This window comes from Typopeltis vanoorti, chromosome 24, assembly GCF_054136105.1.
Source record: "Typopeltis vanoorti isolate ZY-2024b chromosome 24, IOZ_Tvanoo_1.0, whole genome shotgun sequence".
NCBI lineage: Eukaryota > Metazoa > Arthropoda > Arachnida > Uropygi > Thelyphonidae > Typopeltis > Typopeltis vanoorti.
The window spans coordinates 7,348,292-7,361,547 of record NC_143572.1 but is presented as its reverse complement, the minus strand read 5'-3'; the positions used below and the strand labels follow the sequence as shown (position 1 = coordinate 7,361,547).

Below are 13,256 nucleotides of genomic sequence, written 5' to 3'. Positions count from 1 at the left end.
TAGATATGGAAAATATATAAGTTTGCATTAATTCAATCTTGTTATCTTCCTTACTCTGTCTCCTACTGATAAGATCACAATTAAAAATCAAACCTAGTCTTGGGTAGCGACCCTTCTCATAATGCCTTGCAAAATAGACATCTGAAAGGAAATGTGCTTTTCGTTATGGGCAGCTGATACAGGGAGTTATCAAAATAATGGAAACACCTACAAATTTTTTTGAGAATGTTTTATTAATAAGCTATAGGTCTAACTCGGGCTGTTAGAACACCATGAATTTGATGTGGAATGGACTGATACAAGTCATATACATTTGGGACAAATTTCAGTGATTATATCTATGCTACTGCGTATGGGACAGCCGACGCGACTCTTGATTTGGAAATTATGTCAGAGTTGAGAAATGAGCAAATCATTCCACCCATTACAAGAAATATTAATGTCATCCAATGTAATTTAAATGGTATCGTTACTCCAGCAAGCAAAGAAAAACTAAATGAACTATTACTACTAGCTGACAAACATGATGCTGATATGATTTGCATCCAGGAAACCAAACTTTGACAAACCAGCAGACTAAACATTAAAAACTATGATATCATACAATAAGATAGGCCTACTAACCAAAATGGACGGTTTCTGACATTAATCCAAAACTTGTCATATAAAGTTGTTGAACTAGACATAGTATTAGAAGGAACTGAAATACAAGGAATCCAAATACTGGAATCAAGTAAAAAAGCCATTAAACATATTCAATTGTTATCATCCTCCTGACAAACCTGGACCAAATCTTTCCAACCTATCCCATCTCATTGAAGAAAACTCCATTATCTTAGGAGACATGAATAGCAAACACTTGTTATGGGGTTCTGAGGAAATAAACCCAAGAGGAGAAAACCTGAGTAATTTCTTAGATGAAACAGGACTAATTACTCTCAGCAGTGGAGAACCCACTTATCTGTCTCATTCTTATGGTACAAAAGATGCCCTAGATATTACTGCGGTGTCTGTGGATCTTCACAACATCACAACAAAGGCTATTTGGTCTGTTTTGGAACCAGTAGGAAGCAATCATATCCCAATATTAAGCAATCTGAACCCAAAAATGACTAAACCCACCCAAAAAAGAAAATATCATTATTAAAGGAACACGTAAGACCACAGTAATAACTTTTAATTAAGGTACAGATATTTCATACTAAAACTAATAGTACATCTTCAGTGTTACAAACAGTTATAGGAATGGAATACAAGTAACGAACATTTGGTGGATCACCTATTAAAATACGTAGTAGTTGTGCCCTAGGAAATGATAGAAAATAATAAATTAATATTTAAGATAATTGGTTTTTTAATGATTACATAAAATAAGTCTCCCAGATCTTCGAGAGAGAGAGAGAGAGACAATCATTTCGATTTAAATTCGGTCGGCGTAAAAATCCAGTTATCTTAAATACTAATTAATTATTATTTTCTATCATTTCCTAGTGTGCGACAACTATGTATTTTAATAGATGATTCACCGAATGCTCGTTACTTGTATTCCATTCCTATAACTGTTTGTAACACTGAAGATGTACTATTAGTTTTAGTACGAAATATCTGTACCTTATTAATTAAAAGTTATTACTGTGGTCTTACGTGTTCCTTTAATAATTATACTATGCCACAGATACTTCTAAAAATAAGAAAATATCATTGGAACTTCCAGAAGGCAAACTGGGAGAAATACAAGAATGAAGTAAGTAAAATGCTGAAAAATCACACATACCATGATGACTTAGACAAAGACTACATAACTTGGAAGAATACTATCCTAAATGCAGCAAAGAAAAGTTTGCTGATGGGAGGAAGTAAGATGCATCTCTATTAGAATAGAATTGGGAGCCGATGCTAAAACCCTAAAAGTCACATACATCTCTATTAGATTATGATGGGAGGAATGGTAAGAATCTGTGTGTAAAAGTGACAATGTTATGTAACTGTGCTACTGAATGTGCATTATCATGGAAATTATTATGAGAAGAGAATGATTTTTGGTTTTGTCTGGTTAAGACATGTCTTTCATGTGTATTTTAAAGGGCTACAGGAGAAAAGTTATTTCAAACTACACAAAGGTTTACCAGGAACTTGCCAGTAAAACAACTAAACAAAATGAATTATTTAATCTTAAAAATTGGAAGCTCTCCAGAAACCAGGATCAAGTACAACAAGATAAATGCTGAAATTAAACAAAAATATAATATATATTACAAAGAACGGTGGCAAGAATTTTGCCACAATTTAAATCCAAACACTTCAGATACTAAACTTTGGAAATTGACTTGCTAATTTACACAAAGACCTACCACAGGCAAGTGAGACTAACACACTAAAAGATTCAGATGAAAATATCAAAATTGGAGACAGGGAAATCGCAAATACCTCGGCCTTTCATTTTCAAAATATAAGCAAGAGATGAATACTAGGAAATACCACCAAATATCAAAACAGGCTCGACAGCAGAAAAACTGCGAATTCTCCAAAATATAAAAACAAATTATTCTGGAATCCATTTACAATCTCTGAATTGAGAGATGCTTTGGAGAGACTAGATATAAATAAATAATGTGGACCAGATAACATACAAGAATTATGATCAAACATCTTCCTTCCCTAGTCTTAGATTGGCTACTTTGCCTATACAACAATAGCCTAAAACAAGGAAAAGCTCCAAAAGACCAGAAGACAGCCACAATCGTATCATTCTTAAACCCTAACAAACCTTAAGACCAACCAGGAAGTTATAGACCAATTTCACTGACTTCAATTCCAGGCAAATTGATGGAATAAATGATATTCCAACGTTTAAATTACTATCTAAACAAAAATAGTATAATACCACATTTTCAGGCTGCCTTTAAAAGAAATCACTCAACAACTGATCAACTTTTCTACTTAACCCAGACAATGCAAGGTTACTTCCAGACCAAACCTGCGAAATCCGCCATTGCAACTTTTATAGATATTAGCAATGCCTTTGACAAGGTGTGGAGGCAGGAAACTCTTTTTCAAACTTTGTCATATTGGAATAGAAGGGAAAGTTCAAAAACAGGATTTATGACTCTAAGAAATAGAACAATTCGAGTTAGAATAAATAATACCTTTTCCAAGAAAAAATAAGACGGACTCCCTCAAGGAAGCATTTTGAGCCCACTCCTTTTCCCCATCTACTTAAACGACTTAGATAAAAATATAAAGAAACAAAGATAGCTGTGTTTGCTGATGATTTGGTCCTATTCTCAGCTCAAAACAACCTAGAAACAGCAGAAGACCTAATGATATTTAGTCTTCTTTTTGCTCTGACTGCAACATTGTTGATAAGTTTATTGATGCTTAGTGATGGATCCAGAGTAACTCCAAGGTGTTTGGGGTTTTAATTAAATGTAAGTTGGCTGTTTAGCTTAATCTTTGGTCTCCACTTTCTGAGGTGGTTATTAATGGTAAATATGCAAATTTCTGATTTAGCAGGATTAATTTTGATTTTTTGGTTTTCACAGTATGTAGATAAACCTTCAATAGCTTTGTAAACCAAAAAATCAAAATTAACCCTACTAAATCAGAAATTTGCATATTTACTATTAATAACCACCTCAGAAAGTGGAGACCAAAGATTAAGCTAAACAGCCAACTAATTACATTTAATTAATACCTCTGGATCCATCACTAAGCATCAATAAACATATCAACAATGTTGCAGTCAGAGCAAAAAGAAGACTAAATATCATGAAAAGTATCTCAGGTAAAGAATGGGGAGCCGATGCTAAAACCTTAAAAGTCACATACATCTCTATTATCTGACCCAAATTGAATATGCTTTGCCCATCCGGATGCAAACATCACAAACCAGTTTAGACAAGCTTATAAAAATTCAGAAAAATGCAGTTAGAATCATATGTGGAATAAGGAATACAACTCCTGGAAAAATAGCAGAATTCGAATCCAACCTTGTTCCTTTAAAAATTAGATGGCAAGAAAATCTTACTGAATCTTACATTGTAGAACAAGTGAACTTTTTAAAAATTGGCAACCAACAAACAGAATAAAGAAAAAATCAACAATGCATGAAATCATGGAAAATAAAATTCCCTTGGATTGTCCAAATAAAATAGCTGACCTCCCAGCATTTCCTCGAAATCAAGACAGGAAAAATATAGTTATCAATTTTGAAATGGATATTCTAGGCTTTTTTTCTCATTTTTCATGAGGAAAAAAGCCTAGGAAATCTTCAGATCATTAGCTCTTTCAAAAATAATGGAATATGAACATGACTCAATAAAGATCTACACAAATGGCTCCACAAATCCAAATGGCAATTCTGGGAGTGGTGTACTCATCTATGATTCTCAAAATATAGAACTAAAAACAACTAACAGTACTGGATGCAACTCATACCATGCAGAATTAATAACCATTAACACAGCACTGCAACATTTGGATAAACAAAACCGAAAGGAATTTATATTTTTCACAGATTCCTTAGCAGCCCTTTAAGCTATTAAGAACTGCTACACTAGCCATCAAGAAATGCTTAGAGATGTAGCAAAAAACATAAACAAATTACATAAGGATTCCGAAATAATTTTCCAATGGATTCTATCTCATGTGGGATTGTTCATCATCAAATTCGGGCGCTAGTGGGTCAAGCGGTACGGACGTGTTTTGAAGAGCTCCTGATTCAGATAAGTTTTACTAGGAATAATTAAGTATATATGCGTAATTGTTTAAGTAAGAGCGGCTGTAAAAGTTGTACGCTACCGATACTATTAGTGTGGGTTTTTTTTCCTTAAACTAAATACGAAATCGTTAATATTAGACCTAGTAACCTGCAGAGAAAAAAAAAAATGGCGGCGGCATTGTAATTCCATGATTTTAATTTGGATTTCAGTCGTTTCGTTAAGTGTGAGGTCTGTTATATGTATTCCTTCGATTACATAAATGATTTGTGGATGTTTAGTGCAGATGGAAGAAGGGTGTGTGCGAAATGTGACCTGAACGAGGAATTGAGGAATGCGAATATGAAGTTGATGACAGAAAGTGCTAGTACCGATTGTGTCATGAGTGCACGTTTGAAAGAAAAGGATGGTGAGAAAGACAGGCGAAAAAATGTTAAAAAATCAGGAAAAAAGAAAAAGAGCGATTTGACAACCGTAACGGATGTTAAAAGGGACGAAAGTGAGGCGGAAAGAAACGAAATTGAGAGAACGAATGAAAGTAGAAATGGCGTGATGCAGAAATCACAAGTAAAAAAAATCGAAAGAATGAATGATAGCGAAAAAAGAATGACTGATGGCGAAAGTTGGACGCATGTTGGAACGAAAGTACTGAACCAAAGAAAGATGAATGACAGTAAAAGTGAGAAGAATGATAGCAAAAGTTGGACGCATGTTAGTCCGAAAGTATGGAAACAAAGAAAGATATGTGAGAGTGAAAGTGAGAAGAATGATAGTGAAAGTTGGACGTATGTTGGACCGAAAGTACGGAAACAAAGAAGGATGAATGAGAGGGAAAGTGAGAAGAGTGGGTCGAGAGTTAGAAAGTTAGAAAGATTTAATGATAGAGAGAATGTGTCGCGAGGTTCGGAAGGTGAATTGGATTGGATGAAGCAAGAAATGAAATGGATGCGGAATGAAATTAAGAGAATTCAGGTCAAAACTATTAAAATAAATCATGATGGCATGAAATAGTTAACAAAAGATGAGCGAGTGGCGTTGTATGGCGACTCCATTATTAAAGGTGTGCTAGAGGATAAAATGCACAAGGTATGTTTTCCATGCGGTAAAATTAGTAGAGTGATTGAGGAATTGAATATGAGGCGGGAACGAGCAAAAGAGTTAATTGTATTAATTGGTACAAATGATTTGAGAGAGAACAAAGAGCATGTCAAAATGAATGTCAGGAGACTGCTTGGAAAGATAAAGGAGAATAGTGTGACAGGAAGGGTAGTCAGTGTGTTGCCTAGGTATGATTGTGGTGAAATGAGGCGGAGAGCAAGGATTATGAATGATATTCTGGCTGAAATGTGTGAGGAGATGGGAGTACAGTTTGTTAATGTGTGGAATGAGTTTGAGGGACGAAGTGAGCTGTATGGGAGCGATGGACTGCATTTGAGTGGTTATGGTGTGAGTCGTTTGGAGAGACTGCTGCTGGAAAGTGGAGAAGTGAATAGAGAGAATGAATCAGATCGAGAGGGGAGTGATGTGGAAGAGCAGGAGAGTAAGACAGGAGAGATTGAAGAAGTGGAAATGAATGGGGAAGTGAGTGGTATGAGTATAGAAAATGAGAGAATGGGTGTGCAAGAGGAGCAGGGAAACGGGGAGGCTCAGGGTGGACAGTGATACACAGTGTGAGAAAGGTGGATGCTCCAAGAGAAGGTGAGAGCATGTGTAGGCAGAAAAGTAATGGGATGATCAGGAATCAAAAGGAAACAGATGGAATTGTAAAGGGTTCTAAAATGAAGAAGCAGAAAGGGAAATGGCCCCAGTCCTGCATGGAGAGATCACATCGAGTGAGTGGTATCAGTGGAACTAGCTGTAGATCCAGAAATGAGTTGTTGTGTTTGTATACCAATGCTAGAAGTATAAGAAACAAGGCGGATGAAATGGTTGCACTAATTGCGTCTGTGCACCCAGAGATTGTCGGAATAAGTGAGACATGGTTAGATTAGGATGACATCCTGACAGGAATAGAGATGGAAAGGTATGATGTGTTTCGTGAGGATAGAAGGGGTAAAAAGGGAGGGGGAGTGCTATTGATGAAGAAAGAGTTATGTCCATACAAGGTACAGATGCAAGAGGGAAATGGGGCCAGTGGTTTTGAGGCAGTATGGTGTGAGATAGAGGTGAATAGAATCAAATACTTGGTGGGATGTTGTTATAGACCTGGTAATGTGGATGGTGGTGATAGTGAAATGTATAGTCAAATAAGCCAAGCAAATAAGAAAAGGGTGATCATTATGGGTGATTTTAATTATGGCAATATAGACTGGAATGAAGAGATAGCAACTGGAAGTAAAGAAAATGAGTTTCTTGAGTTTTTGAGGGATAACTACCTCAGACAGTAGTAACAGAGGGCACAAGAGGATTAAGGGTCTTGGATTTGGTCATCTCATCGGAGGATGTAATTATCAATGAGGTATCAAATCATCCACCAATTGGTGAAAGTGACTATGAGGTGATTACTTGGGTGGTTGCCACCAGTGCAAGGACCCCTGTGAAAAAAGGGTATATGTGAAACTACAAGGGGGTGATTATGAAGAGCTCAGGAGACAGGTTGCAAGGGTAGCATGGAATGAGGAGTTAGCTGGAAAAGAGATCAATGCAGCTTGGGGGATTTTCAAAAAATATTTAGTAGATGCAATGTCTAAATGTGTACCATGGGTGAGAAGGTTAAATAAGGTAGGTGTGAGATGGATGAATAAAGAGATTAAGCATGCAATACAGAGAAAAAGGGCATTGTGGAGGCAGCATAAGAGAAGTGGAAGTAACCAATTTCATGAGGTCTACAAAGACCAGGCAAGGAGGGTGACTTGGTTGGTGAGAGTAGCTAAAGAGAGGTATGAACAGCAGTTAGCTAATGAAGCTAAAAAGAATCCTAGGGAGTTCTTTCGATATGTAGCCAGCAAAAGAAAGAATGATTATGGAAGGATGACATTGATTGGAGGAAATGGTATAAAGACAGCTGTTGCAGAATGTGTGGTGGAGATACTTAATGAGCAGTTCATAAAGATCTTTCAATCTTGTGAATGTGACTTCATGGAGAGATTGAGAGCAGCTGATGATGGGGAGGAGAGACTGACTGTAAGTGAGCAAGAGGTGTTTGGGGAGTTGAGTAAACTAGATGTAAATAAGGTTGTGGGACTTGATAATATATCACCGCGTATTCTGAAGGAATGTGCCAGAGAGTTGACACCTGCCTTGACATATTTTTTTAATACGAGTCTTGCACTCGGTCAAGTCCCTAAAGAGTGGAAGGAGGGCAAGATTGTGCCACTTCATAAAGGAGGTGATCGAACTCGAGCATCAAAATATAGGCCTATCTGTGTGTCAGGTGTTGTGGTTAAGTTGTTGGAGAAGCTTGTGAGAACTAGGATCCAGAGTTGGTTTGACAACAATGGTATAATCTTTGATGGACAGCATGGATTTGCTTAAGGGAGGTCGTGTTTTAGTAATCTACTTACTTATTACAATACAGTGACTGCTTCCTTGGACAGAGGAGAAGGATACACAGTAATATACTTGGATTTCGCAAAAGCTTTTGATAGAGTACCTCATGATAAGTTGACAGTCAAACTAGAGCAGATGGGGTTGGATATTAGATTAGTGCATTGGATTGGAGACTGGCTATCTGATAGGTATCAACAAGTTGTGTATGGGGGTGCAATATCCAGGAAAAGGAAAGTCACTAGTGGAGTGCCTCAGGGATCTGTTTTAGGGCCATTACTATTTAACTTGTATATTAATGATATTGGCGAAGATTTGGATGGAGATATTCAGTTGTTTGCAGATGATGCAAAGTTGGGACGAACCATAAAGAGTAGTGAAGATGTTGTGGCCTTGTAAGAAGACTTGAATAAATTGAGTGATTGGGCAAGCAAATGGGGATGTGAGTTCAATGTTGCAAAAATGTAAGGTTTTAAAATTTGGAAAACAAAGATGGGATGCAGAATTTATGCTTGGTGAGAATATATTGTTGGAAGTAGAGGAAATAAGAGATCTTGGGGTGATAGTGGATAAGGATCTAAAATTTAGGGGACACATCGCCAAAATTGTGAAGACAACACAAAGACTTCTGGGAATGATGCGGAGGACATTGACGTGTAGAAGTAGGGAGATTCTTGTTCCATTGTATAAGGCTTTGATTAGGCCACACATGGACTATTGTGCCCAGATTTGGTCACCTGGTTTTCAGAAGGATGAAGAGGTGTTGGAAAGGGTCCAAAGGCGACTGACTAAGGTAGTTTCTGACCTCTGGAATATCGAGTATGAGGAAAGATTGAAAAGATGTGATTTGCAGAGTCTAGTGGAGAGAAGGAAGAGGGGAGATATGATAGAGACCTACAAGTTGGTAAGAGGTTGTTATAGGATCAATGGTGGAGAAGTTCTATAGAGAATAGTGGGAGATCAGGGGAGAACCAGAGGTCATCCCTGGAAACTGTATAAAGAGGGTGTGAGTAGGGGAGTGAGAGGCAGGTTTTTTTCGTGCAGAGTTGTGAGTGATTGGAATGCCTTGCCTGAAAGTGTGGTGTCTGCAAGGAGTTTGAATGTGTTTAAGACGCGGTATGATGAGATGTGCGTGAGATAAAAGGATCTCCTGGATGAGTCTTTGACTCCATGAGGTCTTGTTTAATAATAATAATAATAATAAATTCCTGCCATGTACCCTCAAGGGGTGTACAGTATATGATAGTACTACATGAAAAATTTACATCATTACTAACTTCTTATCTACAATTTACCTCCAAATCAGTCTGTTACTTGTCAAGATTCCAACATTATCAGATCTTGTATTTCTGTCATTTAAGGCACTTTGTACCATATCAATCCACCTATATCTTGGTCTTCCTCTGGGTCGTTTTCCTGGCAACCTGGCAGAGAACACTTATTTTGCTAATCTTTCCTCGCCCATTCTGTTTAAGTGACCATACCACCCTGAGATTAGCTCTGCTAATGTATTCCTGGATGCTGACAATATCAAGTTATTTCCTAATATCTTCATTTTTTTATATGATATTGCCATTGATGCCATCTGTTCATGCCTCTAATCTTTCTCAGGACTCGCATATCTGCGGTCTCTAGTCTTTGGTCAGATGATTTACTTCTAACCCAGCTCTCAGATCCATAAGTTATAACTGGTTTGAACACTGTCTTGTATACAGCTAATTTAGTGTTCCGACTAATTTCTCTCTTATTCCATATGAATTTATTCAATTGACTTCCTACCATATCAGCTTTGTTGATTCTGTTGTCTATTTCCACATTTAATTTACCATCTTCACTAAAAATCGTGCCTAAGCAGCTGAAATGTTTTAATTGTTCTAAAATATCAACTGCATGTTGATATTTTACTTGTGAAAATATCAACATGCAGTTGATATTTTCAATGCTTCTGCCTATTTTCATTGTCTTTGTCTTTTTATTGCTGACCTTCATACCATATCTATTACAACAGTTATTCAATTTAGTCAGGGAATCTTGCAGACTTGTAGCGGATTTATTTAGAAGTATAACATCATCTGCATAAAACAAAGAGCTGACATTAACATCTCCAATTTTGATATCAGGTTTAATACCATTTCCCTTCATAATGTGATCCATATAGATAATAACTGAGAGGATAATATACATCCTTGTCTGACACCAGATTTAACATTAAACCATCTTCCTGTACTTCCTTCAATTCTAACTGCTAACTTACAACTCAAATAAAGACAATGTATTGCTTGATAAAATGCCATTTTGACACCATATAATTGAAGCTTCTCACTTGGCACCTTGTCTATACCTTTTCCAGATTCGACAAAACTTAAATACAAATCTTTGTTATATTCCCATGCTTTCTCAACGATTTGTCGTAAAGTGAAGATATGATCTTGACAGCCTCTATTTGGCCTGAATCCAGCTTGTTCTTCACCAAGCTTTTATTCCACAATTCTTCTCAACCATTTCTCAAGTATACTTGCATAAATCTTACCAGGAACACTCAATAGGGAAGTACCTCTGTAATTCTCACATTCAGTTTTATTTCCTTTTTTATATATGGGTATTATGAGAGCTCTACTCCAATCATAAGGAATTTGTCCCTCTGTTCAGGATTTCTGAACTATGGAGCGCAGCCACTGTAAGACTTTTATACCACCATACTTCAGCATTTCTGCTCAAATATGATCTACTCCTGCTGCCTTTCCACATTTCAAGCCTTTGATAGATTTTTCTACTTCAAGTATAGATATGTATTCCTGACTGTATGCCTGTTGAGTGTTTTTTACCACTGTGCTATCACTGCTTGTTTCATTTAGGAATATTTTGAAGTAATTACTCCATACTTCAAGGATATCTTTTTCTCCTGTTTTCATGTCACCTTTATCATCTCTAATTCCTTTTACAGCACTCTTTCCTCCATTTCTTAGTTTCTTCAACAACATCCAGAATATTTTGCCACTTTCTTGATATGTGGCATTAAAGGGAAATAAAACTGCATTTGAAGTAGCAAAAATGGCTGAAACATCAAGTGATACCACAGTTTTTGATCTTATTAAAACCGCTCAGAAAGAAAACATAAAAAGAACATTTCCAGGACATGACTCACCACTGGTATTCAGCAGAAAAACCAGGAGCTACCATCAACTCCAAGTTTAATTGCTGTGCCACTACCATGATCTCTCGCCTCAAGACCAGCCACACAAGATCAATCAAGTTTAGAAATGGCATAAAAGTCTTCCCCATCTGTAACATCGAGGAAACATCGGCAGTGCATTTAATAAATTGCATAAATATTTCTAAATGTGAACTTTATAACAACCCAGAAAAGGTGCTATATAAAATACATGAATTTGACCTCTATTATCTGATGTAGAATAACATGTAAGAAAGTTTTAAAGCGAATAAAAGTTGAGCAGCTCTCAGATGTGAAGTGTAGACTAAAATACAGAAAGATTATTGAAAAGAAAATGAAAGAGTTTGAGAACAGGAATCAAACCTTGGTGATTCAGTGGCAAACTCTGAAGAAAACATTGATTCTGCCAGAGAGGCATGTGGTGAGGTTGCGTGCAAGGATAAAAAAATCAGAACTCCCTGGTAGACACAGGAACTTAAAGAGGCAGTGAAGGAAAAGAAGAAGAAAGCATATCAAAGTTCCTGCCAAATAAGTCAGCTTTTACTCTTACAGAATACAGAGACAAATGTAAGAAAGCTAAACAGTGTGTAAAACTAGCTAAACAAAAGTCATGGGAGGACTTTGGCAAGAATATAGAAAATAAATATCAAGAAGGTGGCAAAATATTCTGGAGGTTGTTGATGAAGCTTAGGAATGGAGGAAAGAGTGCTGTAAAAGGAGTTAGAGATGATAAAGGTGACATGAAAACAGGAGAAAAAGATATCCTTGAAGTATGGAGTAATTACTTTGAAAAACTGCTAAATGAAACAAGCAGTGATGACAGTACAGTGATAAAAAAACACTGACCAGGCATGTAGTCAGGAATACATATCCATACTTGAAGTAGAAAAAGCCATCAAAGGCTTGAAATGTGGAAAGGCAGCAGGAGTAGATGATATTCGACCAGAAATGCTGAAGTATGGTGGTATAAAAGTCTTACAGTGGCTGCACTGCATAGTTCAGAAAGCCTGGACAGAGGGACGAATTCCCAATGATTGGAGTAGAGCTCTCATAGTACCCATATATAAAAAGGGAAATAAAACTGAATGTGAGAATTACAGAGGTATTTCCCTACTGAGTGTTCCTGGCAAGATCTATGCAAGTATACTTGAGAAACGGTTGAGAAGAATTGTGGAAGAAAAGCTTGGTGAAGAACAAGCTGGATTCAGGCCAAATAGAGGCTGTCAGGATCAGATCTTCACTTTACGACAAATAGTTGAGAAAGCATGGGAATATAACAAAGATTTGTATTTAAGTTTTGTTGATTCGGAAAAGGCATATGACAAGGTGCCAAGAGAGAAGCTATTCAATTCGCTGCAGTTATATGGTGTCAGTGGGGCATTATATCAAGCAATACTTAGTCTTTATTTGAGTTGTAAGTCAGCAGTTAGAATTGAAGGAAGTACAGGAAGATGGTTTAATGTTAAATCTGGTGTGAGACAAGGATGTACATTATCCCCTCTGTTATTCATTATCTATATGGATCACATTATGAAGGAAAGTGGTATTAAACCTGATATCAAAATTGGAGATGTTAATGTCATCTCTTTGCTTTATGCGGAAGATGTTATACTTCTAAATAAATCCGCTACAAGTCTGCAAGATTCTCTGACTAAATTGAATAGCTGTTGTAATAGATATGGTATGAAGGTCAGCAACAAAAAGACAAAGACAATGAAAATAGGCAGAATCATTGAAAATGTCAACTGTGTTGTGAATGGAGAACCTATGGAACAAGTAAAACATTTCAGCTACTTAGGCACGATTTTTACTGAAGATGGTAAATTAAATATAGAAATAGACAACAGAATCAGCAAAGCTGGTATGGTGGGAAGTCAATT

At 36.7% G+C, this 13,256-nt stretch overlaps 1 protein-coding gene across 3 annotated transcripts in view; it reads left to right on the top strand.

The window, feature by feature from the left end:
• Window positions 1-13,256, top strand: part of HPS4 (Hermansky-Pudlak syndrome 4 protein) — a 304,728-nt gene that overhangs the window by 32,536 nt on the left and 258,936 nt on the right. The window lies entirely within an intron of this gene.